Here is a 13,794-nt window from a genome sequence, read left to right as displayed (position 1 = left end):
AAGTCGGGAGTGACTAGTGTAACTTATTGCTTAAGCTATTGTTGGAAATCAACTCCGAATGGAAGTGAATGAAAATGTAAATATGATATGTATGCATATATACATATCTTAATCAAAATTAAGGTTACCTTAATCGCCCACTCTCAATGCGACAAGCTATAAATATTTGGGTCTGGAATTAGATTTGTTTATTGTTGTGTGTCCGTTGAAATTTGAACAGGTGTATATTTGGCAGCACCACTTTTCGTATTCCATTTACAAATCATTTGTAAAATTTTAATTGTCACGTATAAAAGCAGGTTATAAAAACTACTGGCATTTTTGTTTATTCCGCTTTTAACACGTTTATGTAACAAGTATTTTTTTCAGCCTATGCATTAATTTTGATAACATATTTTTATCTGACCAGATAGTCACTATGATTAATTTATTTTGTATTTATATATCATCCTGTTTTATTGTGAATTTATTAAATAGCATAAGCCTAATATTTCTTGTTTCCATTTCGGTGATTTTTTCGGATCAGAGTTTTTAATTACAAAACTTTATAAAACACTGTTTTCGCCTAAATTAACAAAATTTAGAATCACTTATTTTTATTTATTCAATTACTAATAACTAGTAACATCAGGATACTTTAACTGATTTTTGTCTGCTATCTCTTAAGTTAGGTAAAAACGAGTCTAATTGAACAATAATATAAATCTACGAATGTTTTAATGAGTAGTTATTTTTAATTTCCGTATCATTAAGCATTCTTAAAAAATAATAGTTTAATTCATATTTATTGTAACTTGAGAAAGTTAGCGGAGCGGTAACGAGTACTTTATATATTAATATCACAACGTATTATTTATGTTCAAGAGATCTAATTCAATTAATAATACTACAATATATAACATTTAATTTTAAGAAATTCATAATAAAAATTAAAGCTTGATTAATTAAGAATGTTTTAAAAAAAACTATATGGTATCTTAAAATATGAGTGAGTTCATATTGTTTTATTTATATAATATTTCTTTATTCAAAAAAATGCTTTGGTATGTGTATATAAAAATTAAATTAAATGAAAGTCGTGTTTCTTACTGTTATATAAGCATTTTTAGCTATAAATTAGCCTTAAATTAAATTTAAAATAGCCCATAGTAATATATAAACAGCCTCGAAAAAATAGCCCAAGCAAAACATTCATGGCATAGGGTTATTCTAAACAATCTCAAGACAATTTAATATATTTTCTTACTGTTTTATATATTAAAAAAATTAAAGCGTATAAACTATTTATATATATTAAAAATCGAATAATTTTGATTGAATTATGATATAACTAAATATATATTACATAACTAAAGAAGACTGGATATTTTATTTAAATAAAGCATAATTTTGTAGATAAATTTGCTTAATACATTTTATGCTGCGTACATTTTAATTTAGTAAAATATCTGAAAAGTTTGTAATGCATAGCTCAATGAAATTGATTTTAGTTGAAGCTAGGTCGCCGTATATGTACGGCGATCGATCTTTCACAGTTATGAAGTACTACAGATATATTTACATATATAAATAAGTAATACGAAATAAAAAACATTCTATTTATAAAATAAAAAATTGATTTAAAGTAAATGATTTTTATAGAAAATATAGAAAGTAAGGTAAACAGTACGAAATAAATAACCATAAAAATATATTTTATATTAATTTTGTAAAATATATTGAGAGCTTCTGAATTGATACAAAAAAATACCATATTAAAAATATGTTAAATATATTATCGAAATTTAATAATAATATTTTGCAAACATAATTATACAAAGGAAGAAGTGAAATAAATCAAAGCAATAAAACGTTGAAAATCATTGTTTTATTCTCTTTTACTATAAATGCAATATAAAATAATTATAAAGAAATAACGACAGAAATAATTATGGAAAAATAGGTAAAATTAACTCACTCCCTCAAATATTATTTTTAATGATTTTTACATGTACACTCAGTGTGCATCACCGGAGTGGCCGTAAGGAAAATTTACAAAATATTGATTGTGTGAAACTTATTTTATTTGGCTTTATACATCAGTTTTATTGTTAATCCATATTTTTTTTATCAAAGAAGTTAATTTTCAAAACCAGGTAAATTACTCATGGTTCAACGTTTCTTGTTCAAAATGGGCCCGTTAAAGATCTTTCATAAAGTGGAAGTTTCCGGTCAGGGCGTATCCTGGAAAATATTAAACGTTTATAATATATATATATACACAATTTATGCTTCCTGTTATATATAATATAATACACCTGGAATGTTGTTACAGTAAAATAAGAACCATTCAGCATGTGAGTAATAATTTCTAGGAATTATTGGTACAGATTTATTTTTGCGGGGATGTTTGAAAGAGCTTGTATTTATATTCAAACCTCGATCTTTTTTTGCGCTCTAGTATTTTTTTTAATATAAGTATATATATTTTTTTTAAATGTAAAATTCCGAAAAGAAAACGATGTGTCATATAAGTCTGTGTTTTTAAATTTTTTGTCGCATATGGTCGATACATATTTATTTAAGACCCATATTTAAATAATATATGTATATAAATAAAATTTTGAATTATTTAAATTATCATTTGTTTTTTCAGTATTTTGTTTTGCTTTGTATCACTTTATACATTTAATGTCGATGTAAAACCTTTTAATCTACACTGACAAAGCATCGAGAGTAATTCACGTGAGTGGATCTTTAATTTTAATTGTATTGACATAAATTTCGTTTTGTTTCTTCAGACGAAAAAATACAAGGCAAGGTCTAAAAGGCTGCCTTCGCTCCACAAAACCGCTATCATTTATGTAAAATGAGTCGTAAAAACATCGTTTGATTATGAAAAAATATAAATGAAGAAATAGAAAAAACGCAACTATATTAAGAAAAAATGCAAGTACTCTCTTTGTAGATTCAAATTTTTGTTTAATTAATTTATAAAAAATCTTTTCACACAAAGCCATGCACATCCACAAGCAGGAAACCGTTTATTTATTTTTACTTTTTTTTCGAGACCTCACCCTCGAAAAACGCTTTTAACTCCAACCCCCATCCCCCGTCGGTCGCTTCGAAGAAATTTTCATCGGCGAACACAAAACGTACGCAATAACGAACGCCCCAACCGTATAGCGCCGGTGGTATACAGCGATCGTAGTCATGTTCGTTTTTTAATGCATTTCAGAGAAGATCGTTATCGCGGTACGACAATATTGCAATATGGGTGTGCTGTTGGTGTTGGAGTGATTGATTAACTCGCGCAGTGATGACACACCAGTAGCGCACGCGCCCTGTCGCCGATTTTTTCCCTTGTTTCGTTGCAATTTTTCTTTCTGCTTCAGATAAGCCTTTTGTTCTTACGTGAGACAAAGCACGTTTTAGGGTTTATCTGTGATTAGTCAGAGTCCAAGTGATAAAGTCTGTAGATAGTCAACTTATCAGATGATTTGGACAAAGTTCACATAGTACACAATAAAGTAAAATAAAAAAATCACTATGTCATTACGAAACCTTTCATTGCGAAATATCAATATTAATACAATATAAATACTGTTTGGACTATATAATAAATCATCATTTCTATACACATTATATTAATTGTTTCGTCCATACTAATATATACATATATATGTATGTTTTTCTGCAGTTAAGATTAAAACTAAATCCAAGAAATTAAACAAAGGATTCTTACAAATGTTTTTATGTGTATTTTTTTAATTGATAATTTATTTAATACACAAAATTATCGCGATGTCTATAGCATTAATTATCTTTAAGTACTTATATTACAATAAATGACACGTTTTGACTTTGTCTATAATTATATTAACTATTAGGTAAAAATATTATTTTTATCTTACATGTACACTCAGTGTACATAACCGGAGTGTCCGATTTTTTTGGCACCTTAAAAAAATATGTGTGTGGAATATTGATTTTATTTTACTTTGAATATTAGTTTCGTTATTTATTCATATTTTATATATTAGTTTCATTGTTAAGTATAAAGTTGGAAAAATGCTACAGCAATGCCCTTAGTAATTATTATTTTATTTTAATATAAAAAACCTATTGCAATTAAAAATCATATAAACTTATCCAGGGTTTTTTTTAAATAAAAAAGGTGCCGGAACTCACTTCTTGTCTAGCGTTTTACTAAAAAAACAATATTCAAATATCATTTATATTAAATTGTAAGCAGCTTTTTCTATACCACAAAACGAAAATTTATATGAGAGATTTATTTATTTAAAATTTATTGCAATGAGAATATTGATCAAAGTGTATAAAAACCGAATTTTGGTCAATAGGGGAGCGAAAAAATAATTATTACTTCTCAGAAGTATAAAATTCACGCCAAAAGCAAACGGCGACGGCACGATTTTATTGCTTTTGACGTGAATTTTTGACTTCTAATAAGTAATAATTGATTTTTGCGCTCTCATATTGGTCAAAATTTGGTTTAGATGTTCTTCATTTGATTCTTACTCATTTAAAATTGTAATATTGTAAATAAATCGTAATTTAATTTGTAGCTTTATATCTTTCCATATTTTTATATCCATACTATATATAGCTTCTTATCATTGGTTTTCTTGGCTGAAACCCATAAACTGGTTTAGCTTCTGTTATATCATATTGGTTTAGCTTCTCCTCCATTAGATACATAGTTTGAGTAGTATTTGCTTTCATTTCTGTAGCCAAGACATCATCGTCTATCTGTGTTGGTCTTCCAAATCATCAGTATTTATTGGCAAGCCCTGGGTTGACAAAAAATACTTATTATTGACTACGGTATTCTATATTCTATTCAAGATTTCTTTAATCTAAGCCTAGTCATATTTTTTTTCTCTATAATCATTTAAAATTATCTTTTTCTTGTTAAGCTCACTAAATAATAGGATTAGGTTATTTAATATACCATTAAACCTTTATCTTTTATCTACATTACAATCGTAAACTTATATATATGTATATATATATATATATATATATATATATATATATATATATATATATATATATATATATATATATATATATATATATATATATATATATATATATATATATATATATATATATATATATTTTGAGACATACGACACCAAAATATTATTTCTTCTTCTTCTTCTTCTTATATAATACTTTCAATATTTATGATATTTACAACTTTTTCTCTTCACCTTTTTTACATGATTACTTTAAATATGAATTTAATAATATTAATAAAAATATATAGCAAAAAAACATTAAAATGCGTTATGCCCTCCGCTTCGCCCAGGCTGGGTTAATTACAAACATGTTCATCTTAACCCATGCTAAAAAATAAAAATCATACAAATTGTATGAACATATACAATATATATATTACTATTTTCAGAATGCATTTACAAGTTTGTTTAAATAAATTTATTAAATAGTTCGTTTATTTTTATACATATTAATAAAATAAGGAAACACCTTCGTATATTCTTCATATTTTGTAAGAATGATTTTGATGTTTTGTTATATTATTATAAATAATGTTTAAGAAATAAAAAATCTTGCAATCTAGTAATTCCAAAATGTTATAAAAGTCAAAACTCATAGTACCAACCTTTAAATATATTGTTAGAATTTGTGGTAGGCTTTCGTTTATTCCAAAATGATTATATATTTTTATTAAAACTTTATTTTTTTAATTAAAAGCGTATTTAATGTTGAGAAAATTTATTTGCAATGAAAATGTGATATTATAATAAAAAATAAAAATTTACCGATGTATATATATAATTTTTAATTTCTTCAATATTTATAATTAAAAAATAATGCACTAATATAAATATCTATAAATGATATAGTAAAGATAAATTATATAAAATTTAGTTGAATTATATCTAAGTACTATAAAAATTGATTTTATAAGGCACCAAAAGAAATCTCTTTTGCTTTTGCTCTATTTAAAAATATTAATGGTAAAATAATTTCTCAAACGTTTTAAATTAATCATAAAATAGTGAGATGTGCCTCGAACTTAATAATAAAAAACGACAATTTGCAGTAAAAATATAAATAGGTAATATTGATTGAACTTTATATTGCTTTAATTCAATAAATTTTGCTTTTTTGGATGTACTTGATTTTTTTGTTAGATTTATTCTAAATTTTTTGCATCACTTCATTATAAATTAAAGTCTTAAATATATAGTATATTAATTTCTCAACTGAATTTTATGTCTAGATTATTTTTATAAATTTAAAAAAAGTATTCACAATACTATTGTATTTTAATGCTTATAAATCATAGTCATAAAAGAATAAATTTTCGCAGCATTTAAATGCATAAAAATATTAATTTTAAAATGTTCATATTTTGAATTCTAAATACATCTTTCTCTGCGGTTTTTCCGGCTTTTCAGCCTTGTTCCACAGTCAATAAGCTGTCAAAAATATTTTCACGGTCTAAGTTTTGACTATAGTTTAATTTGTTGTAAACCAGTTATTTCATTATATTTTAATAAGAGCAATCACAAGTCTTAAAACTCTTTCCGAATACGTCTCTCACGTTTAAATTTATAACCACTAAACGCTTCTGAAATATCTGAAAACGTTCGTTCTGGTGGTTGGGCAATGGTGCTAAAGCCGTGATACATATTCTAAAAATTGAACATAAATTTCACGATCCATATACGATGTAATGAGACGTCTCAAATAATGTGACAAATCGTTTGCGTCATGATTCATACGATTGATATTTTAACTTTATTTGGGTTACCTGAGAGTCATCGTCGATGATGACAGATCAGCACGAAATTGGGTTAATGTAAATGAATAAAATATTAATAATTAAATCCTTGCTTTGATTAAATGCCGACTCATGTCCAAACGAGTTATAATGGGCTTTTATAAGTGCAAAATTTATTATTAATGTCTTAAATTTTATTGCTATCCGATTTGCATATCAATGTATCACATTCTAATATTATTTTTTTAGTATTTATCTAACTATTAATTTACATATTATGCTCTTAAGATAAATAATAATTTAATTTATATATTTATTTTTTATTTTATGTTTAATGCGTGACATAATATGATCAAAAAAGGACAACAATTCTAATCAATTAGTATTGATTTTATTGTCTTGGATTTTCAGGGCGCTTTTATTGAAATGAACTAACCTTTGTCTTCATTCAACAGTTATTCAGAAATTTCTTTACAATACTGATATATTTTTTCTGCTACTCCACAAGCCTTGTATTATAACAAAACATCTTCGCTATTTCACTGACTACTTATCAGTTTTAATGCTTTTTTCAAACGTTTTCTATGAACATTACAATAATTATACGACCTTAATGTGACTTTAATTAAGCTTTTTTACTACTTTTATTTTTTATGTATTTAACATTATTTATTTAGTCATAAACTTTAACGTAAAATTAGTCAAATTTATTGAATAAACTTATGCGCAATTAATTTAATTTAAAAAAATAATCAAAAACTTTTTATATATATTTAATAAAAAGTCACTTATTTCTATATTTAAATACTTTACAAATATAATTTATTAGATTAGGTATTATAAATGCAAATAATATATTACATATTAACCACTTTCATAAAAATAAAAAATTGTATATATGAATTCCAAGTATTTTCAATATAATTTTAATTTAAAAACCTTTTTTGATTAATTTTCTAAAATTGTAAATAAAATTCAAGATAATTTGTTAGTTACATATATTATTGCTGTGCATGATATAACTCATATTAAACCATTATATAATTATGCATAATTAAATTACTTCACTGGCCAATTTCGTCCTGATTAATGAGGTGTTATGTCCGGCGTTGAAAATTCTCGCGTTGGCACTTTGAGTGCAGTCTTTTATTGAAGATTTTTTAAGGGCATTCATTTGCATGTCGCGTCATTGTAGTAGGTGCGATACACGGAGAGGGCTCTCATCTTTTTGCACCACTCTCGTCGTTTTTGTGCGCCCGAAATCCTTTGACGTCACCTCCGCGAGAGAGCGGAGCAGAGGACAAGATTTTTTTGAGCACCGACTCGCCCTTTGTCTTTGGAACGCCCGTAGACGCGGGCGAAACTTAACCCAACCACCCCCACCCCCAAACGGCTGCCTCCACCGCCAAATGCAGCCTGCAGACACATACTTGTAATTACACTTTTATTTGGTCACATGCCGTAATTACATGGCTTGAAGTTGATTTGGTGACAAACTCAAGAAATTCGTGTACAGTCATAATATTTTTAATAAATTAATATTTAATTTTGATATATATTATAATTTTATAACTTAATATAAAACTATACATAACACAAAGAAAGCTTACATACATTAATAGTTTCAAAAGTCTATCTAACACTATTTGCTTAAATAAAAGCAATTAAATCACTTATTTTTTTTAATGTTTCCTTAATTTTTTATTTACTTTTATTTAAAATATTTTTAGCATATCAAAATAAGTTTTGATATTTAAAAAATATTTTTTGATTTTTTAAGTGCGTTTATTATAATACGTTTAAAAGCAAACCATTGAAAGTCCTCTTCAAAATAAAATAAATAAATTAAATTTAAATTGGAAACCACTATTTTAAAGATAAAATACTCTCCTTCTCTAGTGTTTTTCGAGACAGTATTAGCGAATCGGGGATAAAGATGTTTGCGAGCCAATTGCATCGCTTCTTAGACACCTTCCCAATGGGTTTACGCGTAAATTAAAACGATCCAGATCACTACTTATACGATCGGTAATCAAAGAGTAAAGAACAATAGTTTTCTTACGCACGATATAGTGTATTGTGTAGCGCGCGTCTTTTCCGAACAAAGGGTAGTTTGTCCACTGTACTTATGGGTAATTAACGCCTCAAGACTGATGTGATATTATGTATTTGCAATTATTTAGTTATGAATATACTGTATATGAGTACACTTTTTGTACTCATATACAGTTGAATTGATCTATATTTTCGTTTGTTCTAAATGCTTGTTAGAATGATCTCTAAATTAAAAAAATGTGTAGGTGGTTAAAATCCCCATATATTTTTTTTAATTTGCCTCTTAAATAATGTGACTTTTAAATGAATAAATTAATTTTCACTTTTAAATGAGTGAATAAATTTTCCAATTGAATAAAGCTCTATTTTTATCGGCACCTTAAAATTTTGTTAAAAATTTATAAAGCATTATTAACAAATAACCTTTCTTAATATGATATTTTTATATTCGTGGGTTTGTGATAAAAAGTATATACAATATAAATCACAACATTTGACTACGAAAACTATTAAATATAATTTGGGTACTATTTTTTGTGTATTATTTTAATTATATAAATATAATTATAAGCTCCAAGTTTGCTACGAGCTTTTGAATCTAAAAATTATATGCAATTATTACTATAAAAAAAAACGGAAAACGCTTTAAAAACATGTTTTTTAGGACAATATTGTATTTTTAAATATTTTATATTTATGTTAATATTTTCTTGTTATAAGTATTTTTATATTAGTAGTGCTTTACATATTTAAAATAAATTTTATATAATAATTTAGGTATATTTATAGCAATCATGTGGATTTTTCGTATATTTACTTTTGTTCATTGAATCTTAAGTTATCAATATGTGTATTTAAAAAAATAGGCGCCTACCCAATATAAAGTAATGATTATCAAAACATAACTATGAATAGATATTACTTATCAATATAGCGAATACATATTTATGTGATAATATCAGACACAAATGAACTTAGAGATTCTATTTTTTTATTTTATCTGCTGTTGTGAATTATCAATTCAAAACCTTATGGACTACAGTGATCCATTCAGGTATTTTAATAATAAATTTAATAATGTTTTTATCAATAATGGTTTTCATGTAAAGCCACAGCAGATATTTTTAATTAAAAGGCGTTGTAGAAACATCACTCTTATTCACTCATCATTGTTTCGGAAAATCTTTCTTCCATAAGCGCACACATTCAAACGGTGTCAAACTCTATCACACACATACATACACACACACACACACGTGACTTCAGCTCAAAATAGCGCCACATCCTATCCACCAGTATACATAAGAGAATCGATAATAAAATAAAAATAATGGCGCGCAGCGTGATTTCGCCAATACATTGTCGTGGCACCCACACACACGCCGGAGGAAAATTCTCGCGCGCAGAAAACGGCGCCGACGCCCCGGAAAAGCTCCGTACGCTCGTACTCAATTATTGCGCAAAGAAGCGCAAGAAAAGTGCAACAATCGCGCCGAGCTTTTCCGACTGCAGCGTCACAGAGCTGTGGCAGAAAGGGACGCAACTAGAGCTCGCTCGGTACTCGCTTCCAATCTTCAAAACGCCTTAAGTTTTTTACCCCGTTTGATGCACAATAATGTGCCCTAATTTTGATCCGTTCAAGTGCGAATTTCCCGTATTTTTCATCAACTCTTAAGGCTCACGATGCCGAGGCTTTTAGATAATGATTAAATGCCATTCTTGTTCAATTAGAACGTTGTTTTGGTTTTTGAGTGTCTGCGGTGTAAAACAAAACATAATAAAATATATGCTGAATAAATACATTCACATAGTGTATATTTGGGATTCTCTAATAAATTATATAACCAGTAGAATTATAGCCTTTAGCAACAGGTGCTTTCACAGTAAAGTCTTTGTATATCTAGAACTTAAACATATTTTTACAGTCTACAAGTCTAAATATATCAAAATACAGCGCTTCGCGTGAACCAAACAAATACCTGTATGAACCATTCAAAGTGGTTAACGCTTAGCATTATAAAATAGAACTGCGTATCAGAGAGTAGTGCATAATTTATGACATTCATTGATTATCTTAGCTTATCTACAAAAACATTTATAAAATGAAAAGTCATTTTGATATAAATTAATATTACCGTTCGATAATTTTTTAATCACGTACACTTTGTATTATTATAATAAATGATATTCTCATAGCCTTGTCTATGTTTGTCAAATTTACGTAAAAAGGGAAGCGGCTGCTTTCTTGATTTTCTACATCTCAGTTAATTCTTGCGTAGCTCCGCAAGAGTAACTAATATAAGCGAATTACGAATATAAGCTAATGATTAATGATAATAGACATTGTTGAGATAGAAGTTTCTTTTCTTTGCCTTCTTTTGACGTGTACCAAATGTGACGATTTGGGAACAGAATATAATTTATTTTTATCCATCGTCTGTCTTATAAGAATGATTGCTTATCATTATAGGGCAATTTGCTACACGAGGGCACTAAAAATAAAAATAAAACGTAAAACTTTCTTTAATGTTTTTTTTTAATATTATTGTTTAAATGTTGTTCACATCAGATATCACTTACAATTATTTTGATATTTAAAAATAACCTTTATTTATATAAGCCTTTAATTTTTAACACACCTAATTATACATTAGTAAAACCATAAAATAGTTGTTTTTATTTATTTTATTAATTTTTTTAAATACTACATAAAAATAATATTTTAGAATTTTTAAAAAAAGATTGCACTTGCATTAAATGATATATTTTTAATTATAAAAAGTGTAAAAAAAACATCTTGTAACCATAAATTTTATTTTCCAGCTACTGTTATATTCTTTGTTCTGTGGTTACCATACAGTTGTTTTTACCATTATTTTTTTGGCGTTGATCTTTTATGTCTCTAATGTGTAAATTTATTAAATTACTAAAATACGACAAACAATCACTATGTATTTATTTTAAATTACTATAAATTGTTAAGTGCATGTAAATTTCAAAAGATAATTGGTAGTGAAGTAGTATATGATTAATATATTTCATTGTGTTTTCGCTAATGTTTTTTATGTAATGGGTTAATATTTTTTTGCCAGGACCGGCTCTGCGTTGGTTAGCATATTCAAAAATCTGTCCACTTTGACTATACAATATTATTATTTTGTGATAACTAAATAATCGTCGTTGATGTATTTGGATAAAATAATTGATCATTACCTATAAATACACTTATCAGCGAGTCATAAAACCAAAATAACTTTTATTGCGCTTTTAACGCGTATATGCGAAGAGTCCTTTTCTCAAAATTAATGCATATTTAAAATAAAAATTTTCTACCTAATTGAATAGTACTTAAAAAATCTCCATAACTCCTTGTAAAGTATGTTTGAACAATATAATGATGTTGCTTATTGTAACATTAAATAATAAAATATGACATATTTTTTTTAAAATAAATAAAATAAAAACAAGCGGCTCTAAATTTAGATCTCAAAATTATTCCAATGGATCATTACAAATTATGTTTTCTTAGATTTTCTTAATCTGGCGGGTTAATATTGCGATGATTTAAATCAAGCTGGGTCTTTCATATTTTGTATTAAAAATTCAGCCTATTGAGATTATCATATATGTATAAAAAAATAAATGGGCTTGATATCTTTAATATTTTGTACGACAAACTTTTCATTTCTATATTTGCCTCAAAGATAAGATACCCATATCATTAATCATTCAAATTTTAACCATTGTATCCTAACAGCTTCACGATGTCCTAAAAATTGTCCATAATTATAAGTTCTTTGACTTATTGTTTATAAACAAATTAAAATAAATATATTATTACAATTTAATTTAGATTTATAAAATTGCTGATTTTTTTAGCAGATTTGTTTTTTAAAATACTGAAAAAATATTTTTACTTTATTTCAATAATTTATAATAATATTGTAGTTGCAATTATATTTAATATATTTATTAATATTTTTAAGTTTTGTGCTTTTCATGTAATATATAACAAAAAACTACATACAAAAAAAACATCATTATGTACTTAAATCTTTGTATTATATAATATATATTAAACATAATTCTGTATATTGTTATATACAAAGTGTTCAAAAACAAAAATTAGAATTGCCACTAAAAGCTACAAATAATAAAATATTACTATAGTTAAAATAATAACGAGTATTATTGTTGATAAATAAGCTTCATAATCAGAAGTCAGATCATAAGTTAAATTTACTTATGTTATCACTTGCTCCATTATTTTATTCCATGAAGTTATAACCACTATTTTTTTATTTTATATTTTTTATTTTTATTATATTGTAGCAAATAACAAAATTGTGAACGTAAAGATGGCCTGTAACATACATGTTTGTTAAATTATTTATCATTTTTAAACAAACGTTTTAATAATAAAAAATGAGTAGAGGTAAAATCCAATGTATTAAAACAAAATAATTTTTTTATTATTAGCAAAAAAAATTAAATGAAACTCCTCGAAATAATCATAATGAGTTTGGATTTATTTTTCACTTTTCACTATATAATGTAATTTATTCAAGATGATTCATATGACTCATAGCCGTTTTTAAGATCTCTTGCCATCGTTTATTACTTAATTCGTTAGCTTTCAATGTCTAATGATCACTATCTTTGAAACGCTAAATTAATGTATCGATGTGTTATACTTTGTAGTTAGTCATATTGGAATGCATTGTCAAATATTTTAGTTAAATCTTTGTAGTAAATTGTAGTTAATCGTATGCGAATGCATTGTCAAATTTAGTAGTATTTTTTATCATGATATATGATTATTAGAATATGCATAATTTATTATAAATTAAAAAAATTAACATATATGAGGTTTAATACGAGTTATAATCTAAAGAAAAAACATCCTTAATTATATTAAATAATATAAAATGTACATATAGTCTAAGAAAGTACCAAAATATTAACTTATATATTGTATA

At 25.9% G+C, this 13,794-nt stretch overlaps 1 protein-coding gene across 1 annotated transcript in view; it reads left to right on the top strand.

The window, feature by feature from the left end:
• The window catches only part of Eip93F (Ecdysone-induced protein 93F), a 133,320-nt gene that overhangs the window by 39,694 nt on the left and 79,832 nt on the right, over positions 1 to 13,794 (top strand). The gene's annotated exons all lie outside the window — the stretch shown is intronic.

This window comes from Plectrocnemia conspersa, unplaced genomic scaffold (assembly GCF_051122295.1).
Source record: "Plectrocnemia conspersa isolate PC_06_02 unplaced genomic scaffold, ASM5112229v1 ptg000013l, whole genome shotgun sequence".
Lineage (NCBI taxonomy): Eukaryota > Metazoa > Arthropoda > Insecta > Trichoptera > Polycentropodidae > Plectrocnemia > Plectrocnemia conspersa.
The sequence above is the reverse complement of the archived record's forward strand: the minus strand, read 5'-3'. Positions and strand labels throughout refer to the sequence as shown.